This window comes from Ailuropoda melanoleuca, chromosome 14 (assembly GCF_002007445.2).
Source record: "Ailuropoda melanoleuca isolate Jingjing chromosome 14, ASM200744v2, whole genome shotgun sequence".
NCBI classification, from domain to species: Eukaryota; Metazoa; Chordata; class Mammalia; order Carnivora; family Ursidae; genus Ailuropoda; species Ailuropoda melanoleuca.
Genome location: NC_048231.1, coordinates 54,674,114 through 54,694,229, shown reverse-complemented (window position 1 = coordinate 54,694,229; position 20,116 = coordinate 54,674,114). Strand labels below are relative to the sequence as shown.

The 20,116-nt window shown below is 40.4% G+C and overlaps 1 protein-coding gene and 1 long non-coding RNA gene across 5 annotated transcripts in view; one reads left to right on the top strand and one right to left on the bottom strand.

The window, feature by feature from the left end:
* Positions 1 to 20,116, bottom strand: part of DLGAP1 (DLG associated protein 1) — an 859,965-nt gene that overhangs the window by 341,050 nt on the left and 498,799 nt on the right. The window contains exon 1 of one of the 4 annotated variants that reach the window (XM_034642365.1): positions 17,030 to 17,049. The exons of the other annotated variants lie outside the window; for them this stretch is intronic. The gene's annotated coding sequence lies outside the window, so the exon portion shown is untranslated. Of the gene's footprint in view, positions 1 to 17,029; positions 17,050 to 20,116 lie in introns of those variants that run through there. 4 annotated transcript variants of the gene reach the window in all.
* LOC117795968 overlaps positions 1 to 20,116 on the top strand; it is a 122,972-nt gene that overhangs the window by 3,197 nt on the left and 99,659 nt on the right. The window lies entirely within an intron of this gene.

Genomic DNA, 20,116 nt, shown 5'->3' with positions numbered 1-20,116 from the left:
TGACTCCCCTCTCCTGCATAGAAATAAGGGATTGAGAAGGGATACCTCCTTTTCTAAATATATGAAAATATTGAAGAGAACTAGAATAGGAGTCTTTCTGATGTGCTCAATAGTGTCTTAAAAAAAAAAAAATCACTGCTAGCAGAAAAGGCTGGGTGGTGGTAGGAGAAGTTCTATAAAACCTGCCGGGATGATTGCTTGCTGGGAATTAGGAGTCATAGTTCTAATCCTGGTTTTGGCCTGCGAATTGCTGGAGGAGAGACATTTAAAGCCTCTAGAGTTGAATTTCTCCAGCTGGGAACTGAGCAAGCCCTAGCTTAATTAGACAAGTACAAATAGAGCAGATACGTAACTCCTACTTGAAAGGTGTGGGGAGTCCGTGTCTGTCAGGTAGGTTTGCTCTTTCTCTGAAGACAGGCTTTACTGGGCGTCTACTTGGAGTCACACTGGGGATAAATTCATACTTTCTATGCACTGTGCAGGCCTTCAGGATGAAGGCTGGATCTTCTATGTATTTGATTATTCTTGGCACAGTGATTGGCTTATCAGTACACAAATATTTGTGGAACTGAATTGATTTTTGCATAAGCTAACTCCTACAGAGGAAGGAAAATGCTTTGTTTTCTGATGGTGGGTGAAGGGGATGACGTGTAGTAATCATGCAAAGAAGGTCAAGATTGACTCCTTATTGAAAACAAGTTTTTCTTTTTCCCCTCATTTTATGGTTATCAGGAGAAATGTATTCTAAAGACTCTGTGGGTACATGGATTCGAACATGTAGATAACTAGCGAGGTGTTGTAATTTGCAATTTCAATGACCAGAATATCAGGCATTGTAGGGTATATAGTGGCATGGCGTGTTATAGCTACTAGGTTACTGAATCACCTAGCAAGGAAATTACATACATTTGCAGCCCTACAGAACGGCGGCCCAAGTCCGTTTCTTAACGAACTGACGGATGTCCGCTCCTCTGTGAAATTTTTAGCAGGAATTGAAAGAAGTCCTGATTCCTTTTACTAAATCTCCGTACTTTGCTTTTCTCCTCTTGCAGCTGGGCTGCCAAAGAGGTTAATGGATAAGCTCTGCTTAGCTGTGACAGACTCAGCATGTTGCAGACATTCAAACTGTACTCAGTGCTAAATTAGAGCAGGACAGGGCACCGGGGTGGCTCAGTTGGTTAGGTATCTGCCTTTGGCTTGGGTCATGATCCCGGGGTTCTGGGATCTAGGCCCACATCAGGCTCCCCCTGCCCTATGGGGATCCTGCTTCTCCCTTTCCCTTTGCCTGCCACTCCCCCTGCTTGTGCTCTTTCTGTCAAATAAACAAATAAAATCTTTAAAATAGGTGAGCGTGAAGGAGACCCTCGGATCATGACCTGAGCCCAAACTAAGAGTTGGATGATTGACTGAGCCACCCAGGTGCCCCAGACACCTGCTAATACGTTGCAACCAATGATCTAGGATATTTAATGCTCCAATTAACAACTAAGGGTTATTCTTCTTAGGTCCACTTCTATTTTGAAAATAAAAGATTGTTACATGTTAATCTGTTCTGTACGGATATCTAAACTTTAACCAACTAAACTCAGATTTCTTGTAATCCTAGCAACTCTAGTGCTCTTACCTAAAAGGGCCTATCATTTCAGATGGGGCAACTGCAGTTCACATCAATAACTGGCCTGAACACCTGCTCCGTATATAACAAACATGAGTAATGCCAGTTCTTTCCTTCCATGATCTAGGTGGGTAGGGTATTTAAATTTATAAATGCATAAAATGTATGGAGAAAGGCAAAGCCAGGGAAGGAATGGTGCTGGGCCTTAAATAGAAATACATATGCTCTGGGATGCTGTTGGGTCTAAAAGGGCCTGACCAGGTTGAAGCCTCAGCCCCTTGGCGGGCAGGGGAGTTTGCCCAAATCCAAGCCAGTCCCCTTTCTGTGCCTTTGCTGTACTGCACCTCCCACTTCTAAAATAGCTTGAGGGGGGCAAGAGCTGTGATTTGAAAGGCCCCTTGCTGACTTGGAAGGGTTGTGGGTTGGAGGAAGCCAAATTGGGGAAACTCTGTGCCTTCTGCTATAGAAAAGTCCATTGTTTCTCTGTTTATATAGTTTTTGTTTGAAAAATGGTTTCCACAGCTGAAGGAACAAAACAAAATAACTTCTGAACTACACGATCTCAGGTTTGTTTGAGCGCTCTGTGGTTCTATGGTCTCTACTTCTTAAGGTCCTGGGAGGGTTCATGGCAACGAAGAGGCATCTTTAATACTTTGCAGGAAGTTGTANTAACTTCTGAACTACACGCTCTCAGGTTTGTTTGAGCGCTCTGTGGTTCTATGGCCTCTACTTCTTAAGGTCCTGGGAGGGTTCATGGCAACGAAGAGGCATCTTTAATACTTTGCAGGAAGTTGTAATGGAACGTGAAATGATAAATGTTTCTATTAAACACAGCTCCTATTTCTCACTCAATGGGATAGAAAAAGAAAGTTCAAGATTCACTTTAAGAGGCATATAGTTACCTGTTCTACTTTCTATTGCAATTTAAGAACAGAACACTTTCTCAGTGGCAGACTTGAAATATAGACCATTTTGGACTTGGACAAAAGTTTCAAAGCAGATCAAAATCCCAACTGAAAGAAGAAAAATCCTCGAGTTCAAGGTCTTATCGTTAAACTACATTCTACTCTTGAATCTAGTCATGAATATACAATGACTGAAGTTATGTTCTTTCCCTAATCTACCATATGTCTTGGTAGCTTAAAAACATGATGGGATTTTCGTCTCCCCAAACAGAAACTGAGAGAATAGTACTCAAATGACCAATGGGAAATGCGTAACTAGTTTGGACTGAAACTCTCCTGCTTTCCTTGGATAGCAACTTACCAACTCCTCTTTAATTAAGAACACTTCCAATGGTCACTATGGCTGCCTTTAAAAGAATTTTAGTAGTTTTATAAGCAGAGCGTAATAAGCTCAGCTATGGCAATTACGTGCCAGGATAGCGAATGCTTAAAGCACGCGAACTGAGTCCCAGTCACAGGCCCTTTGAAGTGAACCTCCTGAGATGTAAAGTGGTGGGTGACCCGGTGAAGAAAATGGCAATTCACAGCACCATAGCTCAAGCAATGAGGAGCCCAGCTCCGACCTAAGGAGGTAATGAAGAAGATTAAAAAGGAACAAAGCTGGAAAGAAAAAAAGAACAAAGAATCAAAACTGCTAATTGCAACTGAAAAAGGCATTGTAGAACAGAATCCCAGGCATCACATGTGATTGATCTGTTCCTGGGAATTCTTTTGTAAATTTGGAGAGCTTCAAACTCAATTAAGCTTTGGGTTTTTGAAAATAATGATCGCAAGGGGGATGAAAAGATAAAACAAGGAAAACGGCATACCAGCCCAGAACAGACTATTTCTGAAATATCATTTGGATGCTAAGTTTGCAAAGTTCTCTGTTGGGAGAATGTCGTTTCTGAAGACCTTTTACTGCCATTGTGAAAGAATAGAGAGTTCTGACAAGACTTTGACCTTACGTGAGAATAGGCCAGTGAAAACAGAAGATTCCCTACTGTCCACTACAGCAAGATGCCCAAAAATTCTGTAGAAAGGGAAGCTACCATAAACCCTATTGCCCTTGCTCAAGGGAGCTAATGAATCCCCTGGAGAGATCTGTAGACTTGTAGCCAAACATCTGAGAACTTGATTTGCTCTCTGTGCCGTCCACCACAGAATATGTTCAAATTGCTGGAGCCTCGTCTGGTGCTAAATAGCCCAAGGATAGGGATGCAGCTTGAGAGACACCCACGGTCACAGTTGCACCAGCCAAATCTGTTCGTGCGCCCGTGCCTTCCCAGAGAACAGAGGAGCATATGGAAGGGTTGGGCTTCTTGCCATCTGTCAAGAGTGGGCAGGACGGCACATGCAATCCCAATTGGCACTGAGGCTTGGGAGATAGCAATTTTTCACAGCGAAGGGTCTGCTGGCCTCAGATAAGAACAGTTTTCAAATGCGGAGAGCCACACAACAGAAACAGCCCCATTCTCCTCTCAGATCTCCCCCAAAGCTCTTGTGGGTCAAACTATAGGACTACGAGGGGTGAGAATCCATACCCACTGCTCAGTGTTCACAGAGCTTGGACACTCATTCAGTTGCTATATGATCATTGTAAACAATAATCACATTGAAGAGGTGCTGTCCGGTAACTCTTGTTTAACTTCTAAAAACTTGCACAGTGTGATTTCCTCCTCAGTGAAATGGAGACCCAGGGAATCGCTCTCTTCCATTTCTGCTGTGCTCTAACTGGTAAAGTATGAAAATTACAGTGGGGATTTTTTTTTTTTAACACTAGGAAAAAAAGCTTCCTGACTTTTCCAGCATCCCCCTTTATCACCCTGAAAATCCTGCTTCCTTCTGACTGGGACTGGCATCTATAAATGATGAAATGAAATCACATAAAAACATATAGTTATCTTGACAACTCTCTGTAAGGAGATGGTCATGGATGGCCCAATGAGGTTATGGTGATGGTTTCTGTTAAAAGCTTGTCCAAATTAACACTATGTACTCTGAAACTTCTGAGTTATTTTGTTTTTGTTTTTGTGTTTTTTCAAAGTTCAGTTACTTATTAAGCAGGACACCCTGAAAGACTACATTTCTGTTTCAGATGACCTGTTAATTATGTGTTATAATTTCTCAAATCCCAATAACAATTCTACGGTGTGGGTACCATTAATTTTCCGCTTTTTACAAATGAGGAAATTGTTGCACAAAGAAGTAAAGTAACTTATGCCAAGGAATGCAGACAGTAAGTGGTGGGGCCAGGAAAGCGGGCTCTGGAGTCTGTGCTAATAACTGTTAGGCTTCATTGTCTCCCACCTAATGGAGGAGCCATGCTTGTGGGAGGGTGTGGGGAAGTCACGGGTCCCTGTAATAGGGAGTGTGGTTGGAGGAGAGGGTGGGAAGGGTAGGAAGAAAGAGCACAGGGCAGGGCAAGATGTTCCCTGTTCTGTACACACTGTAGTGAAATTCCCACAGAATGACTGTGGCGTCTTTTAGAGAACAAGGGGTTTGCATTAGGGACTGAGTACCCGTAGACGGGAGCCAGCAGCATCCTACCCTTGCACCAATGGATAAGATCGGGGAGGCCCTGGAGTTCAGTCCAAATTGTCAAATATCTATCTCTGTTAGTTTTATTGGTTTAGTGTATGTCCTCATTTCTGGAAGAGTCTTCTAAAGCATGATCTATATTTTACGTCATGTTATGGAGTAGGGAGCTACACTGGTACTTATAAATGGGAGAGTCTGTCAAGTCTTTAGAGCCATCTGGCCAATATCAGGGCTCTGCCCTGTTGACCAGTCATTTGCTACTAAACAGCGTTAAGTAAAGTAAGACTTTGGCTTGACAGTTAAGCATACTCTGGGTGGTTCTTAATGCAGCATTGTATATGCAAGAATACGTAGCAGGTATTCTTCTAGAGTACTAATAATCCTACTAATTTCATGAAAATTGTCTATATGGGAAAATCGGTACCCAAAGGAAACAGTTGTACCGGTTTCCTCTTCTCTGACAACAAGCTAAAGGACGGGCTACAGATGGAAGTGCTAGGATATTAACATTCTGGAAGGTGAAGAGGCTGCTTCCACATTTGCATTCCTTTGGCTCTTCCCAATCATCTCTATTCAAGCTGAGCTGTGAGACCTACCATACCTGTTATTATCAGGCTTGTGGGCTTTGTTGCTGGTGTTTTAATATCATGTCTGTATCGATGAAAACGAAGCATGACGTGACTCAGATTTGAAATACACAAGGTGCATACAGTGGAAACCAGCATATGGCATAATTCTAGTTTTGAGTGAATATATGCCAAATAAGTCCTTTCCCCTCTCTGAGCCTGTTTCTTCAGATGTGTCCTAGGTTCTCTTTAGTCTCTAACAGCTAGGTGGGAAGAGACGACCAGCCATATACTAACCAACCAAATATAGGCATTAAAAGGGGTTAAGTGATAAAATGCCACCCGGGGACTGGATCAAAGAACTCCAGGCTCAGGAGTAGAGGTGCACCCTGGGAAGGCCATTGAATAGGTGTCTGAGGCCTTTCTCCACAAGTTTTCTCTGAAGGAGTGCTTTCTACCTGTGCTGCAGCTTATTCCAGAGACTGGCATTCTGAGCAGAGGCTACCCTGCCTGGCGGACAGGGACAATATGAAAAAGTGAAAGGAGAGGGACCAGGTGGGGGTCTATTGCAATAGACTATAGTTAGTAGTGATGAGGCCTTGAACTAGGCCTGTCAAGGGTGGAGGACTGGCAGATGGAAGAAATATTGTGAAGCTGCATTAAGAGAAAGGCCAGGCTCAGGAAGGAAGTTGCCAACACTGGCAGTGGACATCTCAGGAACCTGTATGCTGAGCAGCCAACCAGTGTAAGCACCATGCAGGGTTCTCGAGAGTTACGCACAGTTTAAAGATGCAAAAGGGTGAAGGCTTTGACCTTTCTTGCTCTTTCTTCCTACCCTTTCCACCCTCTTCTCCATCTACACTCCCTACTACAGGGACCAGTGGGTTCCCTACACCCTCCCACAAATTTGGATAATCTGTGACCTGCCCAGCTCAATGGGGGTTTTGCCAAAACAATCTACATGCTGTATTGAGGATTCCTGGCCATCAAGTTGATTGACAAGAAAGACCGATGAAGGCTGTGACCTTTCTCCGGTACTGAGTTTTGTAGGCATCTTGAATAACTCCTGGTAGGCACTTGAAAATACATGTGATTCCCACATCTCAGCTTTGTCTGAAGGTTGCACAAATCCATCAGGTGCAGACCACAGAGCTTCCTGGTGAGTTTAATTGGCAAGTAAGCCTGGAAAGTCAGGCTGAGGCTAGGTTGTGAATGACTTTAAACTGAATTCACTGGATTGATCAGGGAGAAGCTACTGATGGGTTTTGCACAAGAGGATACCATAGTTACGGTATTCCTTTAGCAAGCTAATATGGCAGTGGTGGAAAAATGGTAGGTTTCTTGAATCATGCTATTGAGTAGGAACTGGCTGAGATGTGCTAGATGTAAGGGCTATTGACTGTAATAGCAGTGAGTGATTGAATGTTCTGACCTACCAGGCGCTATACTATAGTGGTTAACCTGTGTTCTCTTGCTTAATCCTCAGAGTAATGTTACAAGTTCATCCCTCGCATTTCATGGAGGAGTAAACAGAGACTCAGAAAATTCAGGGAACTTGCCTAAGCCTGTGTGGCTAGTAAGTGACAAAGATCTGTCTGACTTCAAACCTGAGCTCTTATCCAGTAAACAAGAAAATGACAATGATAGAGATGAGCTTGTGCGGGAAACCCTGTGAAGTGGGGGCACACGGCTAAAGCTGCCCGGGAGGGGAGTCCTTGCCCATATGGCTTTTCTGCAGAAGGTACTGGCCTGAGGAAAGAAATCTTTCTTTTTACAAATGCTCTGAGGCAGAACTAGGATGGTGAGGGAGATCTGCCATGCTCGTTGCTCTCACTATTTCTCCGATGCATTATAAGCCAGGCTAGCATTAAGCCTATGGAAATTATAGTGGATTTCTTTCAATTCTTGTGCCTTCCCACTGATGCCACTTGGCATGTCCAGTTGAATGCCCTATTTCTTTTCCAGGGTATATTTAGTGCTGCCCATGGCCACATATCTCAGGATTTCTTCCTGATAGCTCTGAGGTAAATGTTTGTATTGTATCAGGTTTTCAGAGCATAGCGCTCTCCTGTCCCATTCTGCCCTAGCCGAGAATCCATGCCCAGGTACCCAGGGAACAATGTCTACTGATGTCAAAGGTCTTGTTGACCAGATGGCAGTCAATAGCCACGTCTTGTTTGAGGGAAGAAATCACTTCTTGTCAATTGCTTCCCCTTTCCAAGAGTCTGACTAACCACAGAGTGCTGCATTCTGATTCAGGTAAGCAAGCTTAGGTCCGTTGTCTGTTTCCTTGGGCAAAAGTGAAACTTTCAACGCGCGATGAGTGATAAGAGAGGATTATTGGATACTTTTTTGCGTTTTCAACAATTGCTCTAGCCATCAAAAACTTATAGGTTTCTAAAACTATAGTTGTGCTGCGTTTACAATCACTAGGTGCAAAAGGGATGAGTTAATTTCCCCAAATACTGATGCAACCTGGATGACTGTACAGCCCAAGGGAAGTGGAAAGCATGTACCAGGAAGCATTTTTTTCATGAGCCACAAATGTAAAGAAAGAAAATTGAACTAGGAATTGTAATATCTGGTTTATTTTTCTCATTTCGTCATTTCCTATCTGTGTTATATAGGCAAGATAATTCCGTATTTGGGATCAGTTTCCCCAATTATAAAACAGGACGACTGTGAAGTGTTACAAGAATCTGAGAAAAACCATGCATATATGTATGTACACAAATACTGTTTCTCTGTGCAGGATGGTAAAATACCACCAGGGAAACTTTGCTGTGTGGACATTGCAGGCAGTACTTAAGAAAGCAGATGTGCTGGAAAGGAACGTGGACTTCCACATCAGGAGATACAAGTTTGGAGTTAGGCTCTGTAAAATTTCTGTATGTGTGANGTACAGCCCAAGGGAAGTGGAAAGCATGTACCAGGAAGCATTTTTTTCATGAGCCACAAATGTAAAGAAAGAAAATTGAACTAGGAATTGTAATATCTGGTTTATTTTTCTCATTTCGTCATTTCCCATCTGTGTTATATAGGCAAGATAATTCCGTATTTGGGATCAGTTTCCCCAATTATAAAACAGGACGACTGTGAAGTGTTACAAGAATCTGAGAAAAACCATGCATATATGTATGTACACAAATACTGTTTCNAACAAACACTGTTTCTCTGTGCAGGATGGTAAAATACCACCAGGGAAACTTTGCTGTGTGGACATTGCAGGCAGTACTTAAGAAAGAAAGCAGATGTGCTGGACTTCCACATCAGGAGATACAAGTTTGGAGTTAGGCTCTGTAAAATTTCTGAATGTGTGAATTTTCGAATTCTGTTAAACTTAGTTTAAAAAAAACAAAACAAAACAAAACGGTGGGGGGGTTAAGGGATTAGATGGAAGGATGCAAAGACAATCAAGTACAAACTGTTTGTAAATCCACATTGTAAACTGTGAATATGGAAATGTCAGAATAAGTAGAAAGACCCACATAGGTCTTTACTGAGGGTCCTGAGCAGATCAGCACCTGTTGCTGGTGAATTAAAGAAGTCATAGGGTCAGTACCTCCGTACCTAGTTTCTGAGCCCTGCTATGGAGAGGAGCACGTTCCAGTTTTTTGCTTGAGCATAGAGAGTTCACCCTGATAGTCAGTCGGAGTCAACTGTACCACAACCTACTTGGATGAGGGTAGGTGACTTGGGCCCTTGGAGAAAACATCCAGCATACAGTTAGATTTGAGGTTCTGGAGTTCAGAAGAGTGATCTATTGAGAAATCCAGGTTTAGAAATAAATCTTGCTTTTATTTTTTTATTGTGTTTTCTTGCTTTACCTGCTTTTGGTCACTCTGAGATCTAAAATTTTGAGTTGTAAATGGGAGTTCAAAATACATCATTCCTGAGGAAAGTGGCCCAGCAGCATCACTTCACATTTTTTTGGGTTACATTTCTATTTAATAAGATTTATGGGATTTTTTTTTCTTCTAAGATCCCCAAAAGCCAGTCATCTCAAATGTGGAAATTTTATTTTGTACTCCCTCTACACTAGTCCTCAGAGTAGCATGTCTATGCTAAGGAGTGCCTATTTCCCTGCAACTTACACATGAAGGCTGACCACTGGATTTTAACCTGGAGTCGTCACTTTTAGGCTCGGCCTCAGGATGCCCTGGCTCTGCCTGTTACAGTCGCCACGTACTTACAGCTTGTCATAAATCAAATTTTAACCTCTTTTAGGGCAAATGTATAAGGAAAGAACAATATTAGGAAAATAATCTCCCTTCATATAAGAAGTTAAGCCAGACAATAGGCCAATAGGGTATGCTTTTAAAGCTCTCCATAGTCCAGGACATACAGACCTGAGTAGAACCTAGTTTATTTTTGAAGCTACACAAAGAAGAGGGAACCAATGAAGGTTAAGTTGATCTCCTGAATTAATTAGATTTGGGAGGGGGGGGTGCCTGGGTGGCTCAGGTGGTTAAATGTCCAACTCTTGATTTTTGGCTCAGGTCATGATTTCAGGGTTGTGAGGTCAAGCCCCACGTTGGGCTCCACGCTCAGTGGGGGGTCTGCTTGGGATTCTCTCTCTGCCCCTCTCCCTGTGTTCTCTTGTACTCTTTCTCTCTAAAAATAAATCCTTAAAAAAAATTAGACTCAGAGGGGGGAAAAACAATCCAAATAACTTTTGAATAAGATATTATGGCTATCTTCAGACTAAAGACCAAAAAGAAGCAAAGACAAATACACATATACAAAGACAATGAAAAAAATCCATCTAAACAAATAGTTTCCGTTAAGTAGGTTTGTTTTTCTGCGTAGGTATGGGACAAAATCAGAAAGCTCTCTCCATGTGTTTGGGGATTGATCACATAAGTAAGCACACAGAGGCCATGTTAATCATGGCCAGGGAAGGAAATGCAAGAGCCAAACACCGTGGTGCTGGATTGAACTCGGAGGTAACCGCATAAACCAGGATTTCTCAACTTCAGCACTGCTGACATTTGGGGTCAGCTGATGCTCTGTCGTAGAGGGCTTTCCTGTGCTTTGTGGGATATTTAGCGGTATCTATGGCTTCTACTTACCAGATGTGAGTAGTACCCTCCCCAGCTCTGAAACCAGAAATCTTTTTAGACATTGCTAAATGTCCCTTGGGACCAAAGTCTCCCTGGTAGAGCATGATTTGTCTAAAATAATGGTTTTTAAGGTACAGCTGTGTGTATGCATATGTAGATATGTACACGTACATGTATTTCCTAGTTCTACTGGGGAGACTTGGGAGCAATGTCACAGTAGGAGCTGTGAGTACATCTGACACACAGGTCTTGGGTTAGGAGTACCGTTCTTGACTAAAAGGAATCCGGGCTCCTTGGAGAAATGGCTTCCCTATCTTGTCCAAGGCTGGGGTGGGGGAAATAGAGGATGATCCTGAAAGTCTTTATATCAAAAAGAGGAAACTTAAAAAAAATGTTGGGGATATATCAAAACGTAGCTTGCTTGAGGGTGTTCCCTCTGACCAAATCCGGGGCAACAGATTGAGAAAATCTGAGCAACAAAATGGTAGAGTAAAATAAAAATACAGTTTACACTAAAGAGAGAATGCTTTTTTTTTTTCCCCTGCAGTAGAGTATCAGTGAATTAATCTAGAAGTGATGCTGATTCCATTATTAGAAGATCACAAAAGCTGGTCATGATTCATGCAAGATTAATTAATGGGTGCTAAAGAGTAGATGAATAATGGTATATTTACATCTTAAAATTTTTGGAAAACCAATGGCTTGATTAAATAGCACGTGACTGAATTCTTGTATAAATGCTTTTATCGAAAGGTTTCAAGAACCCTGAGTTATGGTATACCCCAGATTCAAACGAGCATATATAATTACATTTAGCATCAGTGTCTGGCAACATAAATATTTGTTGAATGAATGATGCATCCCCATTAAGTATGACTTACAGTCGTTGCATCAATATAAGAATTATAAATGTGCCATTGTGGCATATAAGGGAAGCAGCCAGTTGTGATTTTCTTAGCCTAAATAAATTTTCATCACATTAGCATAGAAGTTTAAATGCTAGGCTTCTAGCTTACATGTATGATTTAGTTTTGATACTGAAAAACATTTCTGGTAATGGGAAAAGGAAGGCAAATTGGAATTATTTTGTATTCAGTCTTTTAATATGAAGTCCACTGAAAGAATTGATAGGTATACCAGCCACTGAAATTAAGTAATACGAATTGTAAATGTACATTGTACATGACATCATTAAGCAGTATGAATATATTTTAAAAAGTGTAACGTTAGAATAACTTGATTTTTGCTGACTAGTACACCAATGAGAACATTCTTCCTTATTATGATGTTTTCAAAAAGCTGGGATGATCTGACTTGCAGACCAGTCACGTAAAGCAGAAGGACCTTGCAGACTGACCTGCTTGGGGATTTTCCTCTCCTGCGTGGCCCGCCCCACCAATGACCATTTCCCTACACTCTCATTTAGCAGCTGCTGTTCTTCTGGGTGAAACTTCTGGATCTCCCTTTCCTTCTACCCCCATCCACACCGCTGTTTCCCCTCCCGGTGCCTCCCCGCCCCATCTTCTGTCTGGGTGTCTAGCACAGGGTCTGATGCTGAAGAGGCGTGTTGAACAAGTCTGACTCTAAGGACACACCTGCAGTTTTTTGTTGTCGAGGAGCTGGGTGTCCAGCTTTGGGAACAAGACCTTTCGACAACCCCTTTGGCAGTGAAGTTGTTGCCATGTTGATGCACTTAAGCATTTCTCCTTGGAGGAGCGTTTGAGTGTAGAGAAGGGTTTCTTTTGTCATTACGCTGAAAGTTCATTATGTACCTTAAAAATACTCCTAAAGAGGAGGGAAAGGAGGTTGGAATTAAGTACTCTAATTTATTATCTTATAAAAAATGAAAAGAGAAATCAAGACCTCTATTACTGATTAAAGAGACCTTACTGAGAGCTTACTGTGTGCCAGACACGGTACTAAGTACTTCAGATTCATCAGCTCGTAACCTCAACAACCGCATGGAGTAGGTACGATTACCACCCCCCGNAGTTCATTATGTACCTTAAAAATACTCCTAAAGAGGAGGGAAAGGAGGTTGGAATTAAGTACTCTAATTTATTATCTTATAAAAAATGAAAAGAGAAATCAAGACCTCTATTACTGATTAAAGAGACCTTACTGAGAGCTTACTGTGTGCCAGACACGGTACTAAGTACTTCAGATTCATCAGCTCATGCAACCTCAACAACCGCATGGAGTAGGTATGATTACCACCCCCCACCACCCCCCCCTGCAGATGAAGACACTGAGCTATGAAGAAGTAACATTTTCCAAGTAAGGAAAGCTGGTAAGTCGTGGAACCTTGGTTAAATACAGGCATCTGGCTCTAGAGTTCACCTGCTTTACTCAAATTATGTTTGTTCTCTGTATTAATGGGTCTTTTTCTACTTAGTTCCTTTGTTTTGGTTTCTTTTAGATTATACATGTAAGTGAAATCATACAGTATTTGTCTTTATCTGACTTATTTCACTTAGTGTAATACTCTTTAGGTCCATTCAGGTTGTCACAAATGGCAAGATCTCCTTTTTTATGGCTGTGTAATAGTCCCTTGTGTATCTTTATAATACTTCTTTATCCCTTCATCTGTTGATGGACACTAGGCTGGCTTCCATATCTTGACTATTGTAAAGAAGGCAGCAATAACTATAAGGGTACATGTATCTTTTCAAATTAGTGTTTTTGTTTTCATTGGGTAAATACCCAGTGCTGGAATTACTGGATTATATAGTATTTGTATTTTTAATTTTGGGGGGAACCTCCATTCCATTTTCTTCAATGGCTGTACCAATTTCCATTCCCACCAGCAGTGCATGAGGGCTCCTTTTTTTTCACATTCTTACCAACCCTTCTTATTTCTTATATTTTTGATACTAGCTATTCTGACTGTTTGGTGATATCTTATTGTGGTTTTGATCTGCATATTCATGATGACTAGTAATGGTCAACATGTTTTTGTGTGTCTGTTGGCCATTTGTGTGTCTTATTTGGAAAATGTCTATTCAGGTCTATGGTCCATTTTTTTAATCGGATTGTTTTATTGGTGTTAAGATATACTAGTTCTTTCACTATATTTTGGATATTAACCTCTTGTCAGATCCTTTGCAAATATCTTCTCCTATTCAATAAGTTACCATTTCATTTTATTGGTTCCCTTTGCTCTGTAAAAGCTTCCTGTTTTGGTGTAGTTCCAATAGTTTATTTTTACTTTTGTTATCCTTGCCTTAGGAGACCTATCTAGAAAAATGTTTCTATGGTTGATGTTAGAGATTAGTGTCTATATTTTCTTCTAGGAGTTTTATGGCTTCAGATTTCATATTTAGGTGTTTAATCCATTTTGAGGTAATTTTTGCATATGGTGTAAGAAAGTGATCCAGTTTCATTCTTTTCCATGTAGCTGTACAGTTTTCCCAGCACCATTTATTAAAGAGACTGTCTTTTTCTCCACTGTAGACAATTGTAGACGAATGGACCATAGAAATATAGGCTTATTTCTGGACTCTCTCTTCTGTTCCATTGATGGATTAGGTGTTTTTTTGTGCCAGTGTCATACTGTTTTATTACGCCTTTGATAGTATATCTTGAAATCTGGAATGTGACACCTACAGCTTTGATCTTCCTTAAGCTTGCTTTTCTACTTTGGGTCTTGTAGTTCCATACAAATTTTAGGATTATTCTAGTTCTATAAAAACTACTATTGATATTTGATAGGGATTAATTAAATTTGTAGACTTCTTTGGGTTGTATGGACATATTAATGATATTCTTCCACTCCATGAGCATGGCATATCTTCCATTTGTTTGTGTTGTCTTCAATTTCTTTCATCAGAGTTTTACAGTTTTCAGAGTAGAAGTCTTTGACCTCTTTGATCAAGTTTATTCAAGTTTTTTCACTTCAATGAGATTTTAAATGTAATTGTTTTCTTAATTTCTCTTTCTACTTTATTTTTAGTATACAGAAACACAATTGACTTCTGGGTATTAATTTTGTATCCTGCAATGTTACTGAATTTGTTTATTCTAATAGTTTTGGGGTGGACTCTTTAAGGGTTTCTGTATATAGTATCATGTCATCTGCAAATAGTGACATTTTTATCTTTTCACTGATTTGGATGATACATTTTTTTCTTGTTTGATAGCTGCAGCTAGGACTTCTAATACTATCTTGAATAAAAGTGGTGAGAGTGGACATCCTTGTCTTGTTCCTAATCTTAGAGAAAAAGCTCAGTTTTTCCCCATTAAGTGTGACATTAGCTGTAGGTTTTTCATATATGGCTTTTATTATGTTGAGATGTGTCCCTCTCAACCCGCTTTGTTGGAAGTTTTTATCCTGAATGGATGTTGAATTTTGTCAAATGCTTTTTCTGCATCTATTGAGATGAACATAGGATTTTTATCCTTCATTTGGTTAATGTGTTGCTTTGATAATGATATTGAACCATCCTTGCATCTCCAGAATAAATCCCACTTGATCATAATCTTTTTACTGTATTGTTGAATGTGGTTTGCTGATATTTTGTTGAGAATTTTTGCATCTATGTCCATCAGGGACATTGACTGAAATTTCTCTTTTTTGTAATGTTTTTACCTGGTTTTAGTATCAGGGTAATGCTGGTCGTGTAGAATTTACTTGAAAGCTTTTTTCCCCTCTTCTAATTTTTGGAATAGTTAAAGGAGAATGGGTATTAACTCTTCTTTAAATGTTTGGTAGAATTCACTTGTGAAGCCATCTGGTCCTGGACTTCTGTTTGTTGGGAGATTCTGATTATCAGTTCAATTTCATTACTAGTAATTCAGATTTTCTATTTCTTCCTGATTTACTTTTGGAAGATTGCATATTTCCTAGGAATTTATCCTTTTTTTTTTTTTTTTTTTTTTAGGTTGTCCAATTTCTTCATTGTAGGAGACGATGAAAAATTCTATGCTAATACCACACAAACGCAAATAATTGTCGCTCTTTCATTTCTGATCTTATTTATTTGGGTCCTCTTCTTCTTGATGAGTCTGCCAAAAGGATTATCAATTTCATTTACCTTTTCAAAGAACTAGCTCTCAATTTCACTGATGTTTTCTATTTTCTTTGTCCCTTTTATTTCTGCTCTATTCTTTATTTCCTTCCACTTACTTTGTGTCTTGGTGATGGTTCTTTTTCTTGTTCCTTTAGGTGTAAGATTAGATTGTTTGGGATTTTTCTTGTTTTTTGAGTCCTGTATTGCTATGAAGTCCCCTATTAGAACAGCTTTTGCTGCATCCCAAAGATTTTGGACTGCTGTGTTTTCATTTTTATCTGTCTCCACATTAAAAAAAAAAAAGTTCTTTTTGATTTTTGTTTATTGACCCACTGGTTGTTTAGTAGAATGTTGTTTAGCCTCCATGGGTTGTGTATTTTTTTTCCAGTTTTTTTTTTTTTTGGTAATTGATTTCTAGTTTTATACCATTGTGACTGGAAAGGATGTTTGATATGATTTCAATCTTAAATTTCTTGACTTTTTTGTGGCCTAGCATGTGGTCTATTCTGGAGAATGTTCCTTATGCATTTGAAAATAATGTGTATTGTTTTTGGATGAAATGCACTGTATATATTTAAGTTCATCTGGCCTAATGTGTTGTTCAGACACTGTTTCATATAGGTTGTCTACCTGGATGATCTGTCTATTGGTGTAAGTGGGGTGTTGAAGTCCACCATTATTTTGTTACTTTGAATTTCTCCTTTATGTGCAATAGTTGCTTTAAGTGCTCCACTGTTAGGTGCATAGGTATCTATAATTGTTATATCCTCATTTTGGATTAATTCCTTTATTATTATGTAATACCCTTGTCTCTTGGTTTAGTCCTATTTTAAAGTCTATTTTGTCTGATAGAAGTATTACTATCCTGGCTTCTGCAGCCCCTCCACCCCCAGCTTCCTTTGCATGGAATATCTTTCTCTATCATTTACTTTCAGTCTGCATGTGCCCTTAGGTCTGAAGTGAGTCTCTTGCACTCGTATAGATTTTTTTTAAAAAAATCTATTTCTGTCACCCTATGTCTTTTGATTGGAACATTTAGACCGTTTACATTTAAAGTAATTATTGATAGGTATGTACTTATTGCCATTTTGTTAATTGTTTTGTGGTTGTTTTTGTATACACTTTCATTTTTAGACAGAAGGAACTTCAGAGTAAAGTAAACTTGCTCACTTAATCTAAACACTCTAAGCCAGACAATGCAGTCTGAGACTATTAAGGCATAGCATATTATCCCCATGGATTTACAAATGAATTTGAAAGAAGTTGACAAAGCAAATCCCACAGTCCTCACCATTCCAGCAATGGCTTGGAGTCACTGCATCTGTGCCATAAGAGGGGACCGCCCCCACTCCCTGCCACCATGGGACCAAGATGTGTGGTTCACCTAAATCGAAGCAAAAAACCACAAATGTAGTTAAGGGCAAACACTGACGGCAACATTGAGAACTGATCTCATAATCGCTTCTTGTCTAGTTATGATGTTTAGAGGCTATGAAGGGCCCTTTTGTGTATCCCTTGGAGGCCATCTCCTAGAACAGCACAGTCTCCAATTGTGTGCTGAGAAAAGGTTCCCTAGATTTCTCCCTGGGACAGATGAATCCACATAAACATTTTCTATCCCTATGATGTATTTTAGCAGAAGCAACAGTAATACGGACCAAACTATTTTTCTCCACTGAACTTTAAATTCTATGCTGTGGACTTTTGTTGTCTACCCATAGCAAAACTACCTTATTTTGTTTATCAACATTTCTTGAGCAGCGGGAAAGTGTTCAGCTGTTGGTAAGGAAGGCTCAGTGAGAGCCTGGGGTGTGACATTGGTTTAAAACTATAAACGAAATGGACTGGGAGAGACAAAGGTCAAGAAGAGTGTAGGAGAGACCCAAATCATGCAGCTTTTAATGAACTGGAATACTTTCCATGGGCTCAGTAATAAGATCTCTCCCCACAGAAACGGGAAGGAGTTTTAAGGGCAATAACAGTCAATCCAGGTAGGGGCAGTGTTATCTGAATTCAACTGTAACACTGGGTTTTCAGAAAGTCAGAAGTAGAATGGAAGAGCAACAGAGGTATCTTGAACTGACAAAGACTAACATCTCTGGTGGACCTCATGTGCACATGAGGAATATATAGCACTTGGCAGAGTAACAGGGATAAGACGAGAGATCAGGTCCATGACTCCAGTCCTGCTGGCCTCAAGCTCCTTCTTCACACGGCAAGGACCATTTCCGTAGAGCAAATCTTCTCCAAAAGTTCTGAGTCAAGTTCAGAGTCCCTAGCACAGCTGATAAGTCCTCCTGGCCCATCTCCAGTTCCTTCCTTTCCTAACTCTCAGCATCCAAGCTGAACTAAAAACTTTGGTTCTTTACTGTCCCATAGGTCAGTTACTGACTTCTCTGCATGTGCTCTTCCTTCTGCCAGCAATGTTGCTCCTTTTCCTTCCCTTAGCCACTCCTTGGCTTAAACTTAGAATTATCCCTTCCTCCAGGAAGCCTTTCCTTTGCTGGCCCCTGAAGTCTGGAATAGTGACTCCTTCCATATACACCTGTGCTTGAACTACTATGCTGCAAAGACCTGTTTATGTATGTATATCCACTACCTTAATAATAGTATTGTTCATCTTGATGCTAGCACAAAAGCAAATAATATTGTTAATAGTAAAACAGGTAGTAAGCCAGCAGTTAAGAGCTAACATGTATAATTTTATTTCCAGCACCAGCACAGAGTTGGGCATATATAAGTACTCTAAATATTAGTGGGATGAAAGAAGAATCCCAGTTCAGACATGCATTTAAGTCTGGGACTGCATCCTAAAGTCTTAAAAGGCAAAATTGTTTATTGCATTTCTTGATACAAAAGCAATGTAATGGACTGCAGAAAAATTAGAAAATGCTGTTAGGTAGAGCAAAACAATAAACTTATAATTTTACCAAGCATAAACAATCAGTTCTTACATGTTATCTTTTCCTACACCTTAATTCAGGTTTTCGTAAGCTCCTTTTCCCAAGAATGGCTATTCTGGCTGCCTTCGCATGATAATAGAAAGATGATCCACAACGTCATAGATAGGTCTGAATATCTTGTATGATAATATAGTCAAATCTCTATTGCTGAATATTTAGATAATTATTTTTTTGCTTTTATAAACAGTGTGAGGAACGTTCTATAGATATTTGTGTGTGTTCTATATTTTTCTTAGAATGAATCCCCTACCAGTGGAATTATTGCACCAAAGTATACGTGAACACTTCTGGAACCCGGGATCTTGTAAGATGCATTGGCAGATCTTGCTATGGAAAGGTTGGCTGATCCTCTGGCCAACACCGGACAGAAAGCAAAATTCGCCAATTCAGTGTGCGGAGAAGTGGGTTTTATTATTTTAATTTACAATTGATTTTTAATGAGGCTCATATGCTTTGTGGGCCACATGACCCTCCTCTTTTGTGAATGGTCTGCTTTGAACATCCTTTTCCTGTTTTTCTATTGACGTGTAGAAAGCTTTATTTTAAGGGCAGAAATAATAGAAGTTTTTGAGTAGTTACTTTGTGCCTGGCACTGTGCTGAGCCCACTGCTGTCAAATACACAGCAAAATTTTCCCAGGAGGCTCCTATTTTAAAATACTCTCCTAATGAAATCATGACTCCTATTTCTTGAGGCAGTTTTTGGAGCAGCCTGTTTTAGAAGTCTGCATTAGTTCATTTTTAGCATTTAACATCTTGAGTGGGGGACTGAGGCGCAGAGCTTGTGTAGGCTGCCCCTGAGTTTTTTTTTTTTTTTTGCAGCTCCAAACATGTCCTTCCTTAGAAAGGCCCCAGCCTGACAGGATGTGCATGTGGTCACTGCCCCGGATGCTGTGGCCTGTGAGTCTTGGTGGTAACCTCAGAATTAGGTCCTCCACACATGGTACATATCCCATGGATCCCAAAGGGACACAATCACAAGAGCAGGCGTGACGAGGTGATCCTGATGCCACTTTTCAGTAACACTAAAATATGGGTGAAGAACAGCCTTTTATCCTGGCACTTGTAGGAAACTATGTTAAGATCAAGGAAGAACAGCGATGACCCATTGGCCCTTGAAATATCCTGAGATAGATGCTTCCTTTTTGTGGTTTTTGGAAACTGTCCACCCTGTTGTCATGGTTATGTGAAAGCTGGTCTAAAAGGGCCCCTCTGTTAGCTTCTTGGAAGGGGCCTAACAGTCGTGTTCACCACTTTCTCTACTGTCTGCGCATCTCCCCTAAGAAGGCCCTAAGGGCACAGCATGGCTTTTGGGTACAGACTCTGTGCCAGGCTAAAGGTTGGGCTGGTTCCATGAACTGCTCCCTGCGTCTCCCAGCTCACTCTTCAAGGCCTGACTTGGTGGCACAATTACTGT